Consider the following 21,653-nt stretch of genomic DNA (forward strand, 5'->3'; position numbering starts at 1 on the left):
GCAATTTAAGTAGTACAAATTGCCTTGTTGGCAACATTCAATAGAAAACAAGTCTAATGCAATCTTCAAAACATCCATTCATTCTCCTTGCAAAAATTCTTTCAACAAGATATGTACACCAAAAGTCTGCATGTCTTTCACAGGATCAACCCATGCTCCCTTTGTACTTCTAAACAGCAGCATATAACAGCAAAGTTCACAGCTTTGAAATGTCCAAATGAAGATGACAGGGCAAAGGAACCTGAAACAGGAAAAAAAAACAAAAAATGTAAACTACATTACAAAATAAACACATTACTTATTATCTATTTTGACGATAATTTTTTCAAGGACAATCAAAGATAAACAGTGTAAATGAACACAGAAGTCAATGTGTTAAAACTATGATCAACAAACAGCTATGACCTGGATATTCCTTAACTTGCCCTTTCTAAAAAATATCTAGCACAGACTGTCATCCTCATTACATTAAAAGTTGGATTTAACATTTATTTTCTAACACTGTAAATATATACTCACGCTCATTTGAAGAAATTGTCAATAACATCTTGACGTAAGACAATTTCTTCCTCTTCACCACTATCACCTTCATTTGGCATTTCACATCCTCACCCAGTGGCTCATCATGGTCCCCATCCTCTGCAATGTATGGAATGTTCTTTTGCAGGGCTATGTTGAGCAACGTGCAAAAGACCAAGGTAATTTGGCACACCTTATTGGATGAGTAGAGAAGGTCTCTACCAGTCTTACCCAGACAGAAAAATTTGACCTTTAGGAGCTCCAAAGCCAACTCCACTGACCTACGTGTTCTTCCATTGGCCTCATTGAAGCAGACTTCCCATGACTATGTTGGATTCCTCAGCTGTGCCAACAACCATGGTTGGTTAGGAGGAGAAGCTGAGTCTCCGATATGACAAAAAAAGAGCACAGAAAAACATTACTAGATAATGAGACTTGAAAATAACCAAACAAAATATATTGATAGATTGTACTTACCAACAAGCCAGGCCCTATCAGATCCAAATTGTGACATTTGCGGGGGTATGCTGCTGTTCCGTAGTACAAATGAATCATGGTCTGATCCAGGGAAATGCGCACAGACACTAGGGATGTACATATCAGGTAAGCAGACAACTGGCACATTGATTGGTTGGAAGTGCTTCCAATTCCGGTAGATTTGTTTCCTGGCAAGCGGTGGCACTAAGGCAATATGTGTACCATCAATTGTTCCAAACACATGTAGTATGCAACCTAATTTCAATTTCCATTTATTACTTTAATCGCATTTGTCAAATGCATAAAAGTTCAGAAAGAAATCACAGTGCAAAATGGCAAAGATATGTTAAAAATCGACAATTGGTTATTTGTTAAAATAACAATAGTCTCAGATATATCCAATGATAAAAAACAGCAGCACACATTACTACAAAGAATAATTAACAGTTCATTTCCAGCAAATAAGATAATAACAACAAAACCTTTAAACAAAGAAGTTAAAACAACACCAATCCTACGCAGGCTCTGCCTAATCCCAAAGCACACTCTAACTATTATATGATCATCCTTACAATAGTTTGTTAAACAATTAAGAATCAGCAATTAAACTGATCCAATAAAACAACCCTCCTCTCAGATGAACCTTTCCTAGTTCGCAAAATTGAATATAAGAAGTTTGCAGTTATAAAACAGACAAAAGGGTTTCCAATGTATTGATAACTGCAAGAGCTAAGGAATGAGAGGATAAACTCAATTTTGTTATCATTAGGAGGATAAATGTTTTCCTTTCCATTTTATTAAAACAATGGAAAATTAAAATGGGCTACATAGTTTGTGGGGAACGTTTGTCACAGGGGCATTGCGATAAATGATTTAACGAATATGCTTGAGCTGGGTAGCCTACCATTAGGGGCAAAAAAATCAGGCTCATCCTCATTAATAAATATCAATGGATAATATTGGAAACAAAGGAGAGATAGGAATCATGACCCATTGCCACACTAGGCAGAGTCTGGTAAAATAACACTGTAACTTTAATTTGATTATGTTGTCTTCTTTCTAGTTAAAACTTACTGGCAAAGGCCTTTCTTAACTTGGTTTTAGAGAAAGACAGACAATTTAATGGTGATGTATACGAAGAAGCTAGGACCAGATCAGTAAAGGACTGCTTAACATATGCTAGCCATGGGAAACTGTTGACTCGGTCAAGATTGATTATATCTTTTAATACCACTTGATTTATAATAACCAAATCGCTCTTCCAAATTATCAACCAAAAAAGAAGCAGGCTAATTTGACTGAGTCATTAATAAAAGGCAGGACAAGTTCTTTATCGGCAATCAGGTTCCAGCAAGCCGGAGGGACTGAAAGCAGCTTTTTGACAAATCTCTCCTCTGCTTTCTTCAAGGTACCCACTTGAGCTATGCCCCAAATGTCAGCACCATAGGTAGCTATCGCAACCGATTTTGCCGAATAGACTTCTAACATTTCCTTACATGTCTTTCTACCCAGGTTAGAAGCGAATTTCCAGAGAGCAGCTATACTTCGTTTCAACATGTTTGTTCTATTTTCTATCATAGCAGACCAGTTAAGTTTGGAATCACACAGGAGGCCTAAATACATAAAAGACTCTACGCATGCCAGGGGACCGCCATCCAGTTGGAGCAAAATTAGTTTTTCTTTCTAACCCCGCTGATGTAACAAAGGTTTTCGATTTGTTGACAAGCAAACCCAATTCAGCCATATAATTTGAGAATCAATCGCTGTAGGGCCAGCGGTGTTCTGGCCATCAAGATGCATCATCTCCATAGTGAAGATCATGCAGTGAAAGGCCACCTGCAGAGAGTTCCTACACTGTGCAGTCTAAACCTAACAACGTTTAATTGTATACAAGGAAATAATAAAGGGGGCAAGGACATACCCCTGTTGAACCCCTTTTAAAATTCTGAATTTTTTTGCACCCCCCACATCTTTCTGATAAAAAGAATTATGGAGCTGCCCACGCCCATCGACTCTAGCAGGGCCCACAATGTAGTGTGGCTCACACAGTTGAAGGCTGCGTACAAGTCCATAAAAGCCATATAAAATGGACCCTTTTTTGCATTGACATATTATGCTGCGAGTAGTGGTAAGTTTAATCCTCGATCAATCATGCCCCTTCCTTTCCCAAATCCATATTGGGCCTCGGCCAAAACATTATTTTCAGATGCCCTCTCCTCCAATCTATTTAAAAGCAATCTCCCCATTAACGTAGCGGTACTGTCCAACAAAGAAAGTGGTCGATAATTTGTGGGGTTCTAGGGATCGCCCTTCTTATATATGGGGATAATCACTGATAGTTTACAGGATACCGGGGGACCCACTTTGGTAACAGCATTCAAAACTTGGGCCTTTTAGGCAGATGATTGGGAAAGTGCAAGCTCAATTTCCTCTAAGGAAAATTTCATCTTCAGACCCTCAGATTCTTTTGTAGTAAAATCCCTCTCAACTTGAAATTTTTTTTGAAGTGAGACAGCCAGGTGGCTCCATCTATATGAAGATAAAGAGAGCCACCGCACCGTTCTTGCAGACAAGGGGCATTTACAACCCTCCAAAAGGCTTTGTTGTCTTTACTCCTAGATGCCTCACACAAATAATCTCATGCTTCATCCTGCAACTGCTTTTTCTCACCTTATAGTCAGTTCATAAGTTCCTTATCAAATCTTTGTTTCTGTGGTGTATTTTAAGAGCAGTGTGAGGTTGTTTAGAAACCTTGGAATAGTTTGTCTCAAACCATCTTCCTACAGGGGGAGAATTTATTGTTGCTGGGCATGAGAGATTAGCACTTATAGATGTTAAGATTCTTCTAAAAGCTATTACTACTGGCTGTCAGAGTGGGTATTTAAACAAGATTGAATATTGGGTACCACCTCCTTTACAACCTTTGGGAGAAAGGAATTTAATCTATTTTCTCACATTTAAGAGTTAATCAATTTTTCCAACTCAAAATAGGTTTTGAAGCTAATTGAGGATTTGTCTTAGTAGAAAGAGGACAACCAAGACAGAAAAGGAGGAAAGCATGGTCACTAAATTCTGTCACCCCAGCCATGGAGGACTTAATACATCTCTTAAAATTAGCTTGAATGATTGTAAAATCAATTGTCGCAACAGCCCCGGATCATTGAAAAGTAGGAAGAAGTTTACCTGTAGCGGGGTGACACTGGTTTATTATGACTAGGTCTTTCTTGCTCCGCCTTTCAGTTAATACAGATTTCCAGAAATCTCCCACACGGTGGCTCAAACACGGTTGAGCAGCATACATAAAACACAACAATACCTAAAAAAGGGTTTTACTTTAAAAAATGCAAAGACTCTCTTTTTAGAATACGGCTTAGGGTTTTATTTATGCAATGCTCTCTACCAGAAAGGCTTTCCCAGATGTCAAATGAACCATATTCAAATGTATATAGAGATATATATTTATATGCAAGCAATAATAATACACTTGGTAAATTCAACAGTTAAATGCATTGATAATAATATGTAATACAAGCAGCAAATAATATGAGCTAAAACTCAAGCAAATATTATGGGACGTCCTGCAAGAGATCAGAAAGATGTATATATATATATTCACTGAAAAAAACATAGGTTTGACACCAGTTATAGTTAGCTGGAAATTTTACTGACATAAAACCATTGAAATTCCCACGTTATAGTTAGTTGGACTCACTATAACTTGCGCGCCTGCAATGCACTGCTGATGACGTCACATATTACATCACTCATGACATGGTCAGTGACATCACTCATGACATCATTGATGACACCATCCAGTGAATGTGTGTCTTTCTGAAAAATAAATATGTTTTATATATGTATATGTAAAGGTCGATGGAAGAATAAATGTTTAAATAAGTGTCTTAATGGATGTTTTAAAAAAAAAAATTGATTGGTTAACTGGCTTATTAAGTGTATCTTAGTGAATACATATATTAGCGAGTATTGTTTAAATATTTAAATGTTTGTATCAGTGTTTCACTTTGTGTATAAGTGGCTGCATGGGTTGATGAGTAGCTACATGTGTGTGTATATGGGTTATTAGATGTTTTTTTTAGTATCAGTATGAGTGTCTGTATGGTTTGGTTGGGGTGTTACTTAGCACATAGATGCATCAATGACTGACTCACTGTTTGTATGTGTTTTGAAGACAGCATATGTGCAGGACTGTATGGGTGGATGAGTGTGTATATGTGTGTGTTAGTGAGTGAATGACTGTCTCACTAGTGTCTTTATCAGTAACTACATATGTTTTAATCTAGTATATGTGAGTATTGATGTATATAAGTGAGTATATGTGAGAGTGAGAGATTGAAAGAGTTCTTGTTTAAAGTATGTGTTTCTATAAGTGATTGTTTAAGAGAGTAAGTATGTGTAAGTTTCCTTAGAAGTAAGGTGGTAGTGTGTGTATAGCTGTATATGCAAATAAATGGATGTTCAATAGTTTATTTGCATGTGTGATTATGTGTGTGAGTAACTTTTGGGTGACTGTCGGTCTGTAACAGGATGTATAGGTGTTTCACTACATATGATGAGTGAATATATGTATGAGTGACTATATAGAACTGTTGGTGAATGATTGGATGTGTATATAGATGGTGGTATTACTGAATTGGTTGTTGTAACTGGTATGGCTATCTCTATTTTTTTGAAAATTTTAGTTTCTATTTTTAAAATATGTGTTTCAAGGGTTACATTACACTGAAAGGAGGTCTGTCACTCTGTCACAAGGATGGTGTCATCAGTGATGTCATGAGTGATGTCACTGACCATGTCATGAGTGATGTAATATGTGACGTCATCAGCAGTGCATTGCAGGCGCGCAAGTTATAGTGAGTCCAACTAACTATAACGTGGGAATTTCAATGGTTTTATGTCAGTAAAATTTCCAGCTAACTATAACTGGTGTCAAACCTATGGTTTTTTCAGTGAATTTAATAGGTTTTTTAAATGCTAACTCCTAACTATAACTGGTGTGAAACCTATGGTTTTTTCAGTGAATTTCATAGGTTTTTTAAATGCTAATTCCTAATTATGTAAGGCCTGAAACCTATGTTTTTTTCAGTGAATTTCAAAGTTTTTTTTAATGCTAATTCCTAACTATATAAGACCTGAAAGCCCACCAGGAATCTCCAGTATGCGCCAGGGGACTGCATTACAGAGAGGTGTAATGAAGCCACGTCCCTTTTTACACCTCTCTGCAACGCAGCCCCCGTGCCTGTTTGAAGAGGGGGAACTAATTCCCCTTGCATACTGGGGGCCCCTGGGGGCCAACTAGCCCACCTGGAACCTCCATTATGCGCCAGGGGGCTGCAATGCAGAGGTGTAATGAGGCTATGTCCCTTGTTACACCTCTCTGCAACGCAGCCCCCTGCCGTGTTTGCAGAGGGGGAACTAATTCCCCTTGCATACTGGGGGTCCCTGGGGGCCAACTAGCCCACCAGGAGCCTCCAGTATGCGCCAGGGGGCTGCATTGCAGAGAGGTGTAATGAGGCCACACCCTTTTTTACACCTCTCTGCAACGCAGCCCCCGTGCATGTTTGAAGAGGGGGAACTAATTCCCCTTGCATACTAGGGGTCCCTGGGGGCCAACTAGCCCACCTGGAACCTCCAGTATGCGCCAGGGGGCTGCATTGCACAGAGGTGGAATGAGGCTATGCCCCTTTTTACACCTCTCTGCAACGCAGGCCACTGGCGCATTTGCAGAGGGGGGACTAATTCCCCTTGCATACTGGGGGTCCCTGGGTCATATCTGCCCAAACACCGATATTCCGAACGATTGAAAATGACTTTTCTTGAGAAACATTTGGATTTGGATTATCATGTCCTATACTTTGGAATTTTTGAAAGACTGACTTTGAGGATGCTATAAATTACTCAAGTCTGCCCGAATTGTGTGGGTAAAATTGATACCTAGTCACTTTGAATAAGAATGTACTTACGTCTCGTCTAACATTTGGAAGAAATATCTAGTTATATGACAACAGCATACCGACATAACTTGAAGGAAATAAGAACGCCCTGAAGAAGTTCTGTTGTACAGAACGAAACGTTTCGGCTGGCTATGGTACATAAACTTAAGGAAAATAAAAGCATTTGAATATACACCAAGATTCAGCGCTTCAATAAGGATTCTAAGTGATATGATTTGATTGGACTTATTGTGCAAGTGGTGCTGTGCCAAACTTTGGAATATTCTCCACTACTCTCTACTACTTACACTCTCCTACTCCACTACTCTCAAATACTCACTCTCTACTACTCATTCTCTACTACTCTACTACTCTCTACTACTCTCTCTCTACTACTCACTCCCTATTACTCACTATCTACTACTCTCTACTACTCACTCTCTACTACTCACTCTCTACTACTCTCTCTACTACTCACTCTTTACTGCTCACTCTCTACTACTCTCTACTACTCACTCTCTACTTCTCACTCTCTACTACTCACTCTCTACTACTCTCTCTCTCTACTACTCACTCTATACTACTCACTCTACTACTCACTCTCTACTACTCACTCTCTACTACTCTCTCTCTACTAGTCTCTACTACTCACTCTACTACTCACTCTCTACTACTCGCTACTATTCTTTCTCTCTGCTACTCACTCTCTACTACTCTCTCCTACTTACTCTCTACTACTCACTCTCTACTACTCTCTACTACTCACTCTTTACTACTCTCTACTACTCACTCTCTACTGCTCTCTACTACTCACTCTACTACTTACTCTCTACTACTCTCTACTACTCACTCTCTACTACTCTCTACTACTCACTCTACTATTCACTCTACTACTCTCTACTACTCACTCTCTGCTACTCTCTCTACTGCTCTCTACTACTCTCTACTACTCACTCTCTACTCTCTAGTACTCACTCTCTACTCTCTACCTCTCTCTACTTCTCTCTCTACTAGTCTCTACCTCTCTACCGCTACCTCTCTACCTCTACCTCTCTACCTCTACGCCTCTACCTCTCTACCTCTCTCTACACGCACACATATGCACATATATATATGCATATATATGCATATGCATTTATATATATGTATGTGTATGTATATTACCTACTGGCGGTCGCCAGTAGGTATATATAGTTAGGATTTTTTCCCTATGGGATTTTTGAAAATTCTATGTCTAATAACTTTGGCGTTTGTGGACGGAATTGGCTGAAATTTTCAGGAAAATGGCACATTTTGTTTCTGAGCAGCCCTTGAAAATTTGGGGGGGGTTCGTCAAGGGGGGGCCGAGAAAAAAAGGGGGTCCCAAAACGTGTTTTTAACATTGAGTTTTCCATAGGGCGGTTGGCCTCACTTTTAGCCTGAACGGCTGAATGGATTTGCACGAAACTTGGCAAAATTGTAGGGACTGGTAGCCCGATGTGCCTTTTGTAGGTCTCAATATATGTGCTTCAGTGGATTTCGAGAAATTAACGTTCAAAGAAAGATATATATCTGTAACAGCGGACCGGGCAGCGCTCCAGTTCGCGTACTTTTCGCGCAACGGAGCTTTGTGAAGCGAAGCTGATTGGTTCTCCGGCGTCTGTAAACATTCCAAACAGTCCGTAGCGGCCGCCATCTTGTCTCTCGGTAGGATCGAGAGACAAGAGGAGGCCAAAGCGAAGGGGCAAATGACCATAAGGGGGCATAGTAGATCCTCGCTGACCCCCTAGGTTTGATGTGGAGGTTTTAAAAGGGCCCCGCGGGGCAAAAAAAAAATTTATAATAATAATAATCGAACGGCTGAATGGATTTGCACGAAACTTGGTAAAATATTAGGGACTGGTAGCCCGATGTGCCTTTGCTAGGTCTCAATATATGTGCTCCAGTGGATTTTGAGAAATTAACGTTCAAAAAAAGATATATATCTGTAACAGCGCTCCGCTTCGCGTAACGGAGGTTTGCGAAGCTGATTGGTTCTCCGGCGTCTGTAAACATTGCAAACAGTCCGTAGCGGCCGCCATCTTGTCTCTCGGTAGGATCGAGAGACAAGAGTAGGCCAAAGCGAAGGGGCAAATGACCATAAGGGGGCATAGTAGATCCTCCTTGACCTTTTAGGTTTGATGTGGAGGTTTTAAAAGGGCCCCGCGAGGCAAAAAAAAATAAAATAATAATAATCGAACGGCTGAATGGATTTGCACGAAACTTGGCAAAATTGTAGGGACTGGTAGTCCGATGTGCCTTTGCTAGGTCTCAATATATGTGCTCCAGTGGATTTTGAGAAATTAACGTTCAAAAAAAGATATATATCTGTAACAGCGCTCCGCTTCGCGGAGATAAAATTATATCTGTATTACCTAGCTGTTGCTAACACCAGTTAGCGACGGCTAGTAGGAGATAGCGACCATCTTGGGCCCCACTTTGCATGTGAGTGATATTTATCACTAATGACATGCAAAGTGGGCATGCCAAGATGTTAGCGACTGGAAACAGTCGCTAACATCGCTATCTCCTATTATCAACTTTTGGAAATATTCGCGATAAGCGCGAATATCTCCAAAAGCTAGCACCTGCCCTGAGCAGTTCTAAGGCATGTTATCCAATGGGAGGTGGATAACATGGCTAAGAGCATTAGCTCGGTAATGCATGAATATCGCTGAGTTTTCAGCGATATTAATGCATTGCGGTCATTTTTTATCGTATTTGCGATAAACCTTGATAATAGGAAGGTTTATCTGCGATAATTTCTGACGATGCTTAGCGGTAAAAAAATCGTTGCTAAGCATCGTTAGGGATAAATATCGCTTAACTTTGGTAATATGCCCCAACGTCTGTTAACGTTCGATTCGAAGGAAATCAGGAAGTGTTGAAAAACATTGTCTGCGCCATCTTGCCTTTTTTCAAATGCCACACTTTTGTCGTGCACGGCAGTCATTTTAGATGCCTTGACCAGACCCACTCTGTGCACGCTGTCGATCCTTAGCATGACTCCCCACCCTCGCAAGCATCTCCCCCAGGCAGTGGTCACCCTCGCTCTCTGTCTTATGCATGGGTAATAAACCACCCCCCATCTGCGCTGCTCTTCCCTGAGAATCACACCCTGTGCCCGCCCGACACCTCCCTTTCGCCCTATTCACTACCGCACCCTCTGACACTCCTTTTCCTCTGTGTCCGATTGTCCAGGCCGGTCCTAGGGTATCAGCTAGCCCTGCAGATGTAGTTTATGGCCCCAGCTGTAAAGAATCACCCCTCTTCAAAGGAGTTATAGTAGATCAAGGCCCACACTCGATGAGATCCGTCACAGCAGACGCGTTCCTATTATCTGAAAACCATCCTGTATTGTGATTGGGGAGGGGACCGAGCCTGAAGCGGAAGATTCCAGGGATGACTCTTTGTACATCAAAGTTTTTACAATTATGTGTCACATTAAAAATATAAAGCACTCCAACAAAGTAGTAAGATTATAAAACTTTAATAACTTATAAATATATACAAGAAAACAAAAACAGTAATAACATATAAACATTTTTAGGGAAAAACAACGAAGTAGCGGTCGGCTGTGCGAATAGTCCCAATGCAGCACAACGTCCAGATTTCTGGCGTGGGGCGTCGCGGGGGGTGGGTCATCAGTAGCAAACTGTTGTGCGAATAGTTCCAAGGCAGCAGAACGATGGCACCAAGGTGATGTCCAGTAAGTTGCCGCACTGGTTTTGGTATCCTACAATGCTGCTCCGAATAACGGCGTGGGGCGCCCCGGGGGAGGCGGCGTGAATGGGCCTCTCCAGGTGGAGTGTCATCTGTTGTAGTGGGGCGCCCCTTTACCGTTTCAGTTGCCATTCCGTCCGTTTTTGGTCCACTGTGTCAAAAGCCGCAATTCAGCTGAGTTGCGCCCACTCTTGCGGTGCAGCGATAGGCGGCTGTCACAGGACTCTCAAAATGGCGGCAGGCTCTTTCCTTTTTGGGCCTGGTCCACTGAAATGGCCCTGGGACACCTTGGAAATCGGACGCTTGTCTGCTAGGTCTTGGACCCCATTCTCGAAAGCGTCCCCTCCGCCTTGAGGATTTATCAAAAGTTTTGGGGGCCCCCGACTCCTGTAGGCTTCTGGTGGGGAGCGGTTGCCATGATTGCTCGCGGAATGACCACGACGGAGCTACGAGATGGTGGTGCTCTCATGCTGAAGCCAGCTTCAGTCTGAAACATCCAGAAACAAGGTGGGGCTTTCATCGTTTGGGAAAAAAAAAAAGTTTTCATCCAATGAAAAGTGTTGTTTTTAGGTCATATGATCAAGCCTTCCATCATTAGGAAACCAAAAGTAAAATGAACCAATGAAAAGTTTTATAAACAAGTCACATGACCTGTTATGCGGCATAGGGTATAAAATGCGGAGAAAATACGTTGGCACGTGAGGCGGCGTCAGTAGCGGACCGATGTGCGAATAGGCCGAAGGCAATACAACGCGCCAAGATCCGGATGGCACCGAGGTGGTGTCCAGCAAGTTGCAGCACTGGTGTGGCCATCCTACAATGCTGAAAGTCGGCGTGGGGCGCCCCGTTGGCCTGTGAGTTTGCGTCAGTAGCGGACCGATGTGCGAATAGGCCGAAGGCAGCACAACGCGCCAAGATCCGGATGGCACCGAGGTGGTGTCTAGTAAGTTGCCGCACTGGTGTGGCCATCCTACAATGTTGAAAGTCGGCGTGGGGCGCCCCGTTGGCCTGTGAGATGGCGGCAGTAGCGGACCGATGTGCGAATGGGGCCAAAGGCAGCGCAACAATATTTTCGGAATAGAAGACACCACAAGGCGCTGAGATGCCAAGATCCGGATGGCACCGAGGTGGTGTCTAGCAAGTTGTGGCACTGGTGTGGCCATCCTACAATGGTAAAAGTCGGCGTGGGGCGCCCTGTTGGCCTGTGAGATGGTGTCAGTAGCGGACTGATGTGCGAATGGGGCCAAAGGCAGCGCAACAATATTTTCTGACTGACACCACAAGGCGCTGAGATGCCAAGATCCGGATGGCACCGAGGTGATGTCTAAGTTGCGGACCGATGTGCGAATGGGGTCAAAGGCAGCGCAACAATATTTTCTGTATGGAAGATACCACTAGGCGTTGAGATGCCAAGATCTGGATGGCACCGAGGTGATGTCTAGCAAGTTGCTGTACTGGTGTGGTCATCCTACAATGCTGAAAGTCGGCGTGGGGCGCCCCATTAGCCTGTGAGATGGCGTCAGTAGCGGACCGATGTGCGAATAGGCCGAAGGCAGCACAACGCGCCAAGATCCGGATGTCACCGTGGTGGTTTCATAGTTGAGAGGCACTTCATCTGCAGTGGGGCGCCGAGATCCGGATGGCACCGAGGTGATGTCTAGCAAGTTGCTGTACTGGTGTGGTCATCCTACAATGCTGAAAGTCGGCGTGGGGCGCCCCATTAGCCTGTGAGATGGCGTCAGTAGCGGACCGATGTGCGAATGGGGCCAAAGGCAGCGCAACAATATTTTCTGAAGAGAAGACACCAAAAGGCGCTGAGATTCCAAGATCCGGATGGCACCGAGGTGGTGTCTAGCAAGCTATGCAGCTGAGTTGTGTGCGCACTTGCGGCGAATAGGTCGAAGGCAGCATAACAATGTTTTCTGAATAGAAGACACCACAAGGCGTTGAGATTCGGTTACCACCGAGGTGATGTCTAGCAAGTTGCCGCACTGGTGTGGCCATCCTACAATACTGCTCCGAATAACGGCGTGGGGTGCCCGAAGGGTGGGGGGGGAGGCGGCGTGAACGGGCCTTCCTAGGTGGAGGCTCGTCTGCTGTAGTGGGGCGCCCCTTTACCGTTTCAGTTGCCATTCAGCTGAGTTTCGGCTGCTCTTGATGCTACAGCGACAGGCGGCTGCAACAGGACTCTCAAAATGGCGGCCTGTTCTTTGGATTTGGGCCTGGTCCACTAAAATGGCCCTGGGACACCTTAGAACTCGGACGCTCGATTTTTTTTTTCCTTTCCTGTACATGCAAAAAAAGGTAAATGCCCGGTACGTTACACGCTTCATCTGCCACGATGAACTCTCCAGAGGAACCGAAAAAAAATATAGTTATGGTAACTATACCATGCATCGTCATATGGAGAGGTGGCACCAATTAATTATAGTGCTGCATAAAAGAGAGATTTGGAGGAGAACCCCTGACCTGCTAGTACATTCATCAAAGAAGTGGCACTGACAGCATCAGAGGCAAGGGAAACGGTCCCAAATATTTAGAAGAACTTTGGAAAGATTAAAATGACATGTTTAGATTGTGGCAAATTAATTTCATGTGGACAGATGAGTGTTACTCTAATAAATACAGCATATGAACATCATCATAGTCGATGGTTGGTAGAGACATTTTGACTATATCCTGGACCTGCCCGTCCTCGCCCAAAATGGCGCCGGAATAAATGGGACTCGTAACTCCTTGTTGTGTACTGGTTGCAGAACCTTGAAATCACGAGATACGTATGCAGTTTTGAAGCACATGGCGGGCGGGGACGAGAATTGATTGAATATTTCGACATCCCTATTGATATTAAGTTCTGATGTGTTATTGATTACCGTACTATTGAAAGTTCGAATTAACGTCACCCATGGTACTTGCCCGCAAATGTATATCTAGATAATTTTATTGTAACTGGCCCTGTCGTATTTTAATTATAAAATGTACGTCCACCGATTCCGTAACTGTTAGACACCTTAGTTCTTGCAACCTAATGGCCCGCCCGTTACGTTCCTCTACAGTGTAAATGTCTACTCATCATATACGATTACAGTTTGCTCCGTGGCCGGCCCACGTGGTTATAGGCTCGTATTTGTATAATGAAATTTTCACAATAAAGGTTTTTAAAAGAAAACATGGTAGTAGTATATACATTGGTAAAGTTTTTAATAATAGTCACTGTTTTAGAATCAGTAAAAGGCAAGTGAAATAAAGCAGACCAATTACATGAAGGGTAAAAGGTATAATTCGAAGGAACGCAGTAAAGATAAATGGTCAAGGGCTGTTGTGTTTTCTACTCCTGCAACATAAAGTGATCGATAAGAATCTCATATTCAGGCGTATCGGCGACTAAGACAGCAGGTCGACCCTCTTTTGCTCAACGGCTCCGTCATGGGACGAAGAAACGCTCTTTTTCTCGAAAAAAGAATATATTTTACTTGCAGGACAGTTGTAAATTTTCCGGGAAAGTACATTAGCCTGGAACATTATAACATATATTTAAGAAAAAATAATGTTCGGAAGTAATAAAAAGCGTAATTTTTAGGTCATATGACCAAGCCTTTCATCATTAGAATAAGAAAAGTAAAATGAACCAATGAAAAGTTTAATTAACAAGTCACATGACTTGTTATGCTTACGTTACGCGCTGCGCGCCCCGGATGACTTCCGGATGCGCTAACGCGGCGCGTCATATGACGCATTACGCGACAACGCAGGTCCAGAATATAGTCAAAATGTCTCCACCAACCAGCGGTTGGAACACAACCCCTTTCAGCAGGCTAAATAGTTCTGTTAAATGACAACAGAAGGGACAGGCAACAAGAACCATCAGTCAAAGAGGGGAGGGCTAGTTCTTCTCTACCGGGTTACATTGGGGCGCTACCGGAACTGATCGAATTGGTAGTCTACAGTGTTTCTGGATATTCAGACTGAAGCTGGGGTTAGCATGAGAGCAGCACCATTTCGTAGCTCCGTCGTGGCCATTCCGCAACCAATCATGGCAGCCGCTCTTTATCGTTATTTTGGGCGGGGTGGGTGGCGGAGCCAAGCTGTTTTGCAGCCATCATTGTGTGGAGTTCAGTTCATCTCACTAGTTTTGTATTTGTCATGAGGGGTTGTTCCTAATGTTTCTATTTTAGCGAGGTCAAAAAGAGATCCCATTAGTGGCCTACTGATTTTGCTCGATTCCTTTTCTTTTTTTTTTACACGATTTTTCGTTATCTGCGAAGACTAAACAGAGTATTGCGACTCTGTGTTTGTTTGTAAATAGAGAATGAACCAAAGAGAACCAATTCTAAAACAGTAAATACTTGGATAACAATCAATCAAATAGAGAGAGAAGCAGGCACGACGTATTACAACGGGGGCAAAGGCCTGCGTTAACTACCCTTCACTATGTGCAAAGAGAGAGTACTCCTAATAGAAATGAGGGAGGGGGCACCATTCAAAGCAGATCAGTGTGCATAAACACGAAAATGTTTTCACTTACCACGTACTTGACATTCGACAGCTTATGATATTTGCTATTAAAAAACCATTGAAATTCACTGAAAAAACCATAGGTTATAGACCATATATAGTTAGGAATTAGCATTTACAAAACCTTGAAAATTCACTGAAAAAACCATAGGTTATAGACCATATATAGTTAGGAATTAGCATTTAAAAACCTTATTTTACTCACACAAAACCATTGAAATTCCATATATAGTTAGTTGCACTAACTATATATCGCGCACCCGCAATCCACTGCTGATGATGTCACATATTACATCATTCATGACATGGTCAGTGACATCACTGATGACATCACTGATGACATCTCAAATGACATCACTGATGACATCTCAAATGACATCACTGATAACATCTCAAATGACATCACTGATGACATCTCAAATGACATCACTGATGACATCACTGATGACATCACTGATGACATCTCATTTGACATCAATGACCACATCACTGATGATATCATTCATGTGACAATACAATGCATCTCCTCACACTTTAATATAACCTCTGTTACACCCAGTGTTAAATACAGAGTATAATTTTTGAAACCATTGACACACCAATACTAGTTACTACATACGCACTCAGTGATTCCTATGTTTACACACACATTCACTCATTTACCCTTACAATCATTCATACATACAATCACTCATCTTTACAACACTATCATATGCACTCATACACCTATACAGACTCTCACACTCTGTCACTCATCCATGGAGTTACCCACACACCTAGTCAGTCCTGTAAATAATCAATCACACTTCCATTTTCTAATCTATACAGTTAAACACAGAGCACCTTACATTTTGAAACATATACTAACACATACTTACTCTGTTATACAATCATTGATACAAGTACACATTGATCTGCACAGAGTCACACACCTCCCAGCCAGCCACACACACACTCAGTCTCCCATACAAATACTTGGGCAATCAATCAATAACCCATATAGTTACTCATATAGCTACTGACCAACACATGCAGCAGTTTACAGAACAACAGACATAATGATGCACAAATTAAGACAGTTTAGTCACTAACCCATGCACTCAGTGAGACACATTTAATCACTCACTCATACAGTCAGTCACGCACCTACTAAATCCTTCATCCAGACACTTCTACATCTACTCATTCTTCAATATGTAAAACATATTTAAACTTTTCAGAAACACACAGTCACTGGATGATGTCATCAGTGATGTCATTTGAGATGTCATCAGTGATGTCATCAGTGATGTCACTGACCATGTCATGAATGATGTAATATGTGACATCATCAGCAGTGGATTGCGGGAGCGCGATATATAGTTAGTGCAACTAACTATATATGGAATTTCAATGGTTTTGTGTGAGTAAAATAAGGTTTTTTAAATGCTAATTCCTAACTATATATGGTCTATAACCTATGGTTTTTTCAGTGAATATATATATACATACATATATGAACATATATAATCTGTATATCTATATCAATACAAATATAAATGCATGCATATATATACATATATGCATACAGATGCATGGTATTTACATGAAAGTTTAAAAAACACTAATAAAAGCAAAGCTAAAAAGCCACCTCATTACAAACAGAATGGCTTTAACTTAAACGAGGGCGAGATCTATTGCATTTTCAGTGCTTGTTTACTTTGGTTCCATCAAGAAGGCATTCAGATGTGTCACACATTTGCCATAAATTCTGAATGTTAGCACTCTAGTTGCTCATTCGATCACTGTAGTAAAGCTACTGCTCACCAGGGAAGTCTGCTGCTGGTATCCAAAGTGCATGTTTCAGTCTGCATGTCAGAATTTTTTTAATGAAATAGAAGAGGATTTGAGAAGTCACTCAAAATGATCCCTAATTTTTCTTTCTGAAGCACTAATCACACTTTCTATGGCAAAATGAACCCCCTCATTTTGTTCCTTTTTAAATTAAATGTTTTCAGACTTACCACTTCATTCCAATCAAGATGGCTTCTGGTGTGCCATACTTTTGTCATAAGTAAGACTGTTAGCGCTCTAGTTGTTCTTTAGAATACTCTGGGACATTAAGTTTAAGTTTAAGTTTAAAAATTTGTATAGCGCACTACTCACCCAGAGGGTCTCAAGGCGCTTGAGGGAGGGAGTACTTTACTTATCGAATATCCAAGTTTTTAGTTGTTTTCTGAAGGAGAGGTGGTTCTGTGTAAGGCGGAGGTGGGTGGGGAGAGAATTCCAGGTCTTGGCCGCTAAGTAGGAGAAGGATCTTCCCCCCATGGTGGATCTTTTGATGCCTGGAATTGCGGCGAGGGCTTGATTGGACGATCTTAGTTGGCGGTTGGGGGTGTAAAAGGACAGGCGCGTGTTGAGGAATTCGGGTTCTAGGTCGTAGAGGGCTTTGTGAGTGTGGGTGAGGAGGCGGAACGTTATTCTCTTGTTGACGGGGAGCCAGTGGAGGTCTTTCAGGTGACCGGAAATGTGAGCTTGGCGGGGGATGTCTAGGATGAGTCTGGCCGAGGCGTTTTGGATGCGTTGGAGTTTTTTCTGTAGTTTGGCTTTGGTTCCGGCGTAAAGGGTGTTTCCGTAGTCCAGTCGGCTTGTGACCAGTGCATGGGTGACCGTCTTTCTTGTTTCGGTGGGGATCCAACTGAAGATTTTTTTGAGCATACGTAGGATGTTGAAGCAAGATGATGAGACGGCGTTGACTTGTCTGGTCATCGAGAGGGAGGAGTCCAGGATAAAGCCCAGGTTGCGTGCGTGGTCCGTCGGTATGGGTGTGGTTCCCACCATGAGTCGTCCCAGGTGGAGGGGGATGATCCTAAGATGAGGACTTCCGTTTTATCCGAGTTCAGTTTTAAACGGCTGTTCTTCATCCATTCGGCTACTTCTTTCATCCCTTTGTGTAGGTTGGTTTTGGCGGTGTTTGGGTCTTTGGTGAGGGAGAGGATCAACTGGGTGTCGTCTGCGTAGGAGATGATGTTGAGGTTGTGTTGGCGCGCGATGGATGCGAGGGGACTCATGTATACGTTTAAGAGGGTGGGACTCAGTGATGATCCTTGTGGTACGCCGCAGATGACTTCGGTGGCTTCTGATCTAAAAGGGGGGAGGCGGACTCTCTGCGTTCTTCCGGCGAGGAACGAGATGATCCAGTCCAGTGCATTTCCTTGTATTCCGACGTTGCTGAGGCGTTGTATTAGGGTGCTATGACAGACTGTGTCGAAGGCTGAGGAGAGGTCAAGTAGGATGAGGGCAGCTGTTTCTCCGTTGTCCAGTAGAGTTCGAATGTCGTCTGTTGCTGCGATGAGGGCGGTCTCGGTGCTGTGTTTGGCTCTGAAGCCGGACTGTGAAGGGTCGAGGGCTTTGTTGGATTCGAGGAAGGCGGCGAGCTGATTGTTGACGCCTTTTCGATGACTTTTGCAGGGAATGGGAGGAGCGAAATGGGGCGGTAGTTCTTAAGTTCAGTAGGGTCTGCTGTGGGTTTCTTCAGGAGGGCGCTGAGTTCGGCATGTTTCCAGCTTTCCGGGAAGGTAGCGGAGTTGAGGGAGCAGTTGATGATGTCTCGGAGATGGGGTGTGATAATGGAGTCAGCTTTGTTGAAAATGTGGTGGGGGCATGGGTCGGTTGGCGATCCTGAGTGAATGGTGTTCATCAGGCGGATGGTGTCTTCAGTGGTGATTGGGTTCCAGGCGCAAAGGTTGTTGGAGGGGGTTTTAGTTCGGAGGTGGGTGGGGTGGACTGGTCTCCAAAGCTGTTATGTATGTCAGCGATTTTGTTGTGGAAGAACAATGCTAGAGAGTCGCAGAGGTCTTGGGAGGGAGTGATGTCATTGGTGCCGGCGGTGGGGTTGGTAAACTCTTTGACGATGTTGAATAGTTCCTTGCTGTTGTGGGCGTTGTTGTTGATTCGATCCTTGAATGCTGATTTCTTGGTGGATCGTATCAGTTGGTGGTGTTTGCGGGTGGCGTTCTTGAGGGTGGCCAGGTTTCAGTGGTTGGGTTTTTTCGCCAGGCTTTCCCGAAGGTGCGACAGATCTTCTTGGATTTCTTAAGGTCATCATTGAACCAGGGGGCTTTTTTGCTACCTTGCTTGATTTGATTGTTTTTCAAGGGTGCTAATTCGTCAGCACTGTGGGTGATCCATTGTGTGAGGTTGGTGGCTGCTTGGTTTGGGTCCGATGAATTGGCAGGAGGGTTTTGGTGGAGCGATGTGAAGAGCTGGTGGGTGGTGATTTTGTTCCAGTTTCTGCGGGGAATTGGTTGTGGGTGGTTGTGGGTCGTAGTCTTTTTGTAGTTGAAGTGAACGCAGCTGTGGTCCGTCCAATGGAGAGCTGTGGTGTGATTGAAGGAGATGTGCTTGCTGGAGGTGAAGATTGGGTCGAGCGTGTGCCCGGCATAGTGGGTGGGGGTGTCAACAAGTTGTTTGAGTCCGAGATTGGCGAGGTTGTCCAGAAGGGTGGTGGTGTTGCTGTCGTTGTTCTTTCCAGGTGGAAGTTGAGGTCTCCCAGTAGAATGTAGTCCTCGGAGGGGAGGGCGTGTGGGCTGATGAAGTCAGTGATGTCTTCGCTGAATTGTGTGCGGGGTCCTGGTGGCCTGTAGAGGAGGGTGCCTCTGAGTGTGGACTTGGGGTCGGTGTGGATCTGAAAGTGAAGGTGCTCGGCGGCTGCGAGGTTATCGTCGGAACTGGTCGTGATACGGATGGTGTTCTTGTGGACGATGGCGATGCCTCCTCCTGTTTGGTTGATGCGGTCTTTTCGGATGATCTTGTAGCCGTCCGGGATGGCTATGGCGATGTCGGGCGCTGATGAGGCGTTCATCCAGGTTTCTGTAAGAAAGGCGACGTCCGGCGATGTTCAATGGCGTGTCTGTGGACCGAGCGGGTGTTGAGCAGGATGCACTTCAGGTGGTTGTTGTCGGAGCTCTGTTTGGAGTTTGTGGATTTGGTGTGGGTCCTGATGCAGTCGAACCTGCAGGAGTGGCAGGTGAAGGGTCCATGGGTGTGTCCTGGGGCGGCTTGGTAGCAGTTTGGGAGTCGGCCGGGGTTAAGTGCTGAGAGGTTTGCGGCTTCGTACGTTATGCGGGTGGAGTGGAGTTTGCGGGTAACAGGGGGTCTGGTGCTGGGCGCGGTCCAGGCGCGGGCGGGCGTAGACGGGCTTACCTTTGGCGCGCCTTCGGCGCGCATAGGGCGCGTCCGCTGCGCGTGGACGCTGCGCGTCTGTTGCTCTGACATATGTAGATAGTGGAGGGGGGCGGAGCGAGGGAGGAGCAGCCGGGAGGCGGGAGCGGGGTGGAGGGACGGGCTGGGAGGCAAACAAACAACAAAATGGCAGCAGAAACGAAAGCGAAACAAGTCGAGATTGGGGCACAGTCTGGGAAGTCGCAATGATATGGGCAGAGGCACCGGCACAATTTGGCAAAAATTATTAAACAAGCAGTGCAATCTAGCGCTATGATATAAATCTGGCACAAGTCAATAAGCAGTCAATGCGATATAGCGCTACGATATAAATCTGGCACAAGTCAATATGCAGTCAATGCGGTATAGCGCTACGAAATAAATCTGGCACAAGTCAATATGCAGGCAATGTGAGCAATGTACAGAATGCTTAGATTTAGCAGTGAGCAGTCAAGCGCTACGATACCGGGGAGCGTGGGGAGCGGCCGCTTCTGCACGAGTCAGGACGGTCACAGCGTTAAGGCAGGCAGGACGTTCCTTGACTCTCTGTTGGAGGGAGGAGCAGCAGCTGGGAGGCGGGAGCGGGGTGGAGGGACGGGCTGGGAGGCAAACAAACAACAAAATGGCAGCAGAAACGAAAGCAAAACAAGGCGAGATTGCGGCACAGTCTGGGAAGTCGCAATGATATGGGCAGAGGCACCGGCACAATCTGGCAAAAATGATTAAACAAGCAGTGCAATCTAGCGCTACGATATAAATCTGGCACAAGTCAATAAGCAGTCAATGCGATATAGCGCTACGATATAAATCTGGCACAAGTCATTATGCAGTCAATGCGGTATAGCCCTACGAAATAAATCTGGCACAAGTCAATATGCAGGCAATGTGAGCAATGCACAGAATGATTAGATTTAGCAGTGAGTAGTCAAGCGCTACGATACCGGGGAGCGTGGGGAGCGACCGCTTCTGCACGAGTCAGGACGGTCACAGCGTTAAGGCAGGCAGGACATTCCTTGACTCTCTGTGGGAGGGAGATGCAGCTAGGAGGCGGGAGCGGGGTGGAGGGACGGGCTGGGAGGCAAACAAACAACAAAATGGCAGCAGAAACGAAAGCGAAACAAGGCGAGATTGGGTCACAGTCTGGGAAGTCGCAATGATATGGGCAGAGGCACCAGCACAATCTGGCAAAAATTATTAAACAAGCAGTGCAATCTAGCGCTACGATATAAATCTGGCACAAGTCAATAA

Source organism: Lissotriton helveticus, chromosome 4_1 (genome assembly GCF_964261635.1).
Source record: "Lissotriton helveticus chromosome 4_1, aLisHel1.1, whole genome shotgun sequence".
NCBI lineage: Eukaryota > Metazoa > Chordata > Amphibia > Caudata > Salamandridae > Lissotriton > Lissotriton helveticus.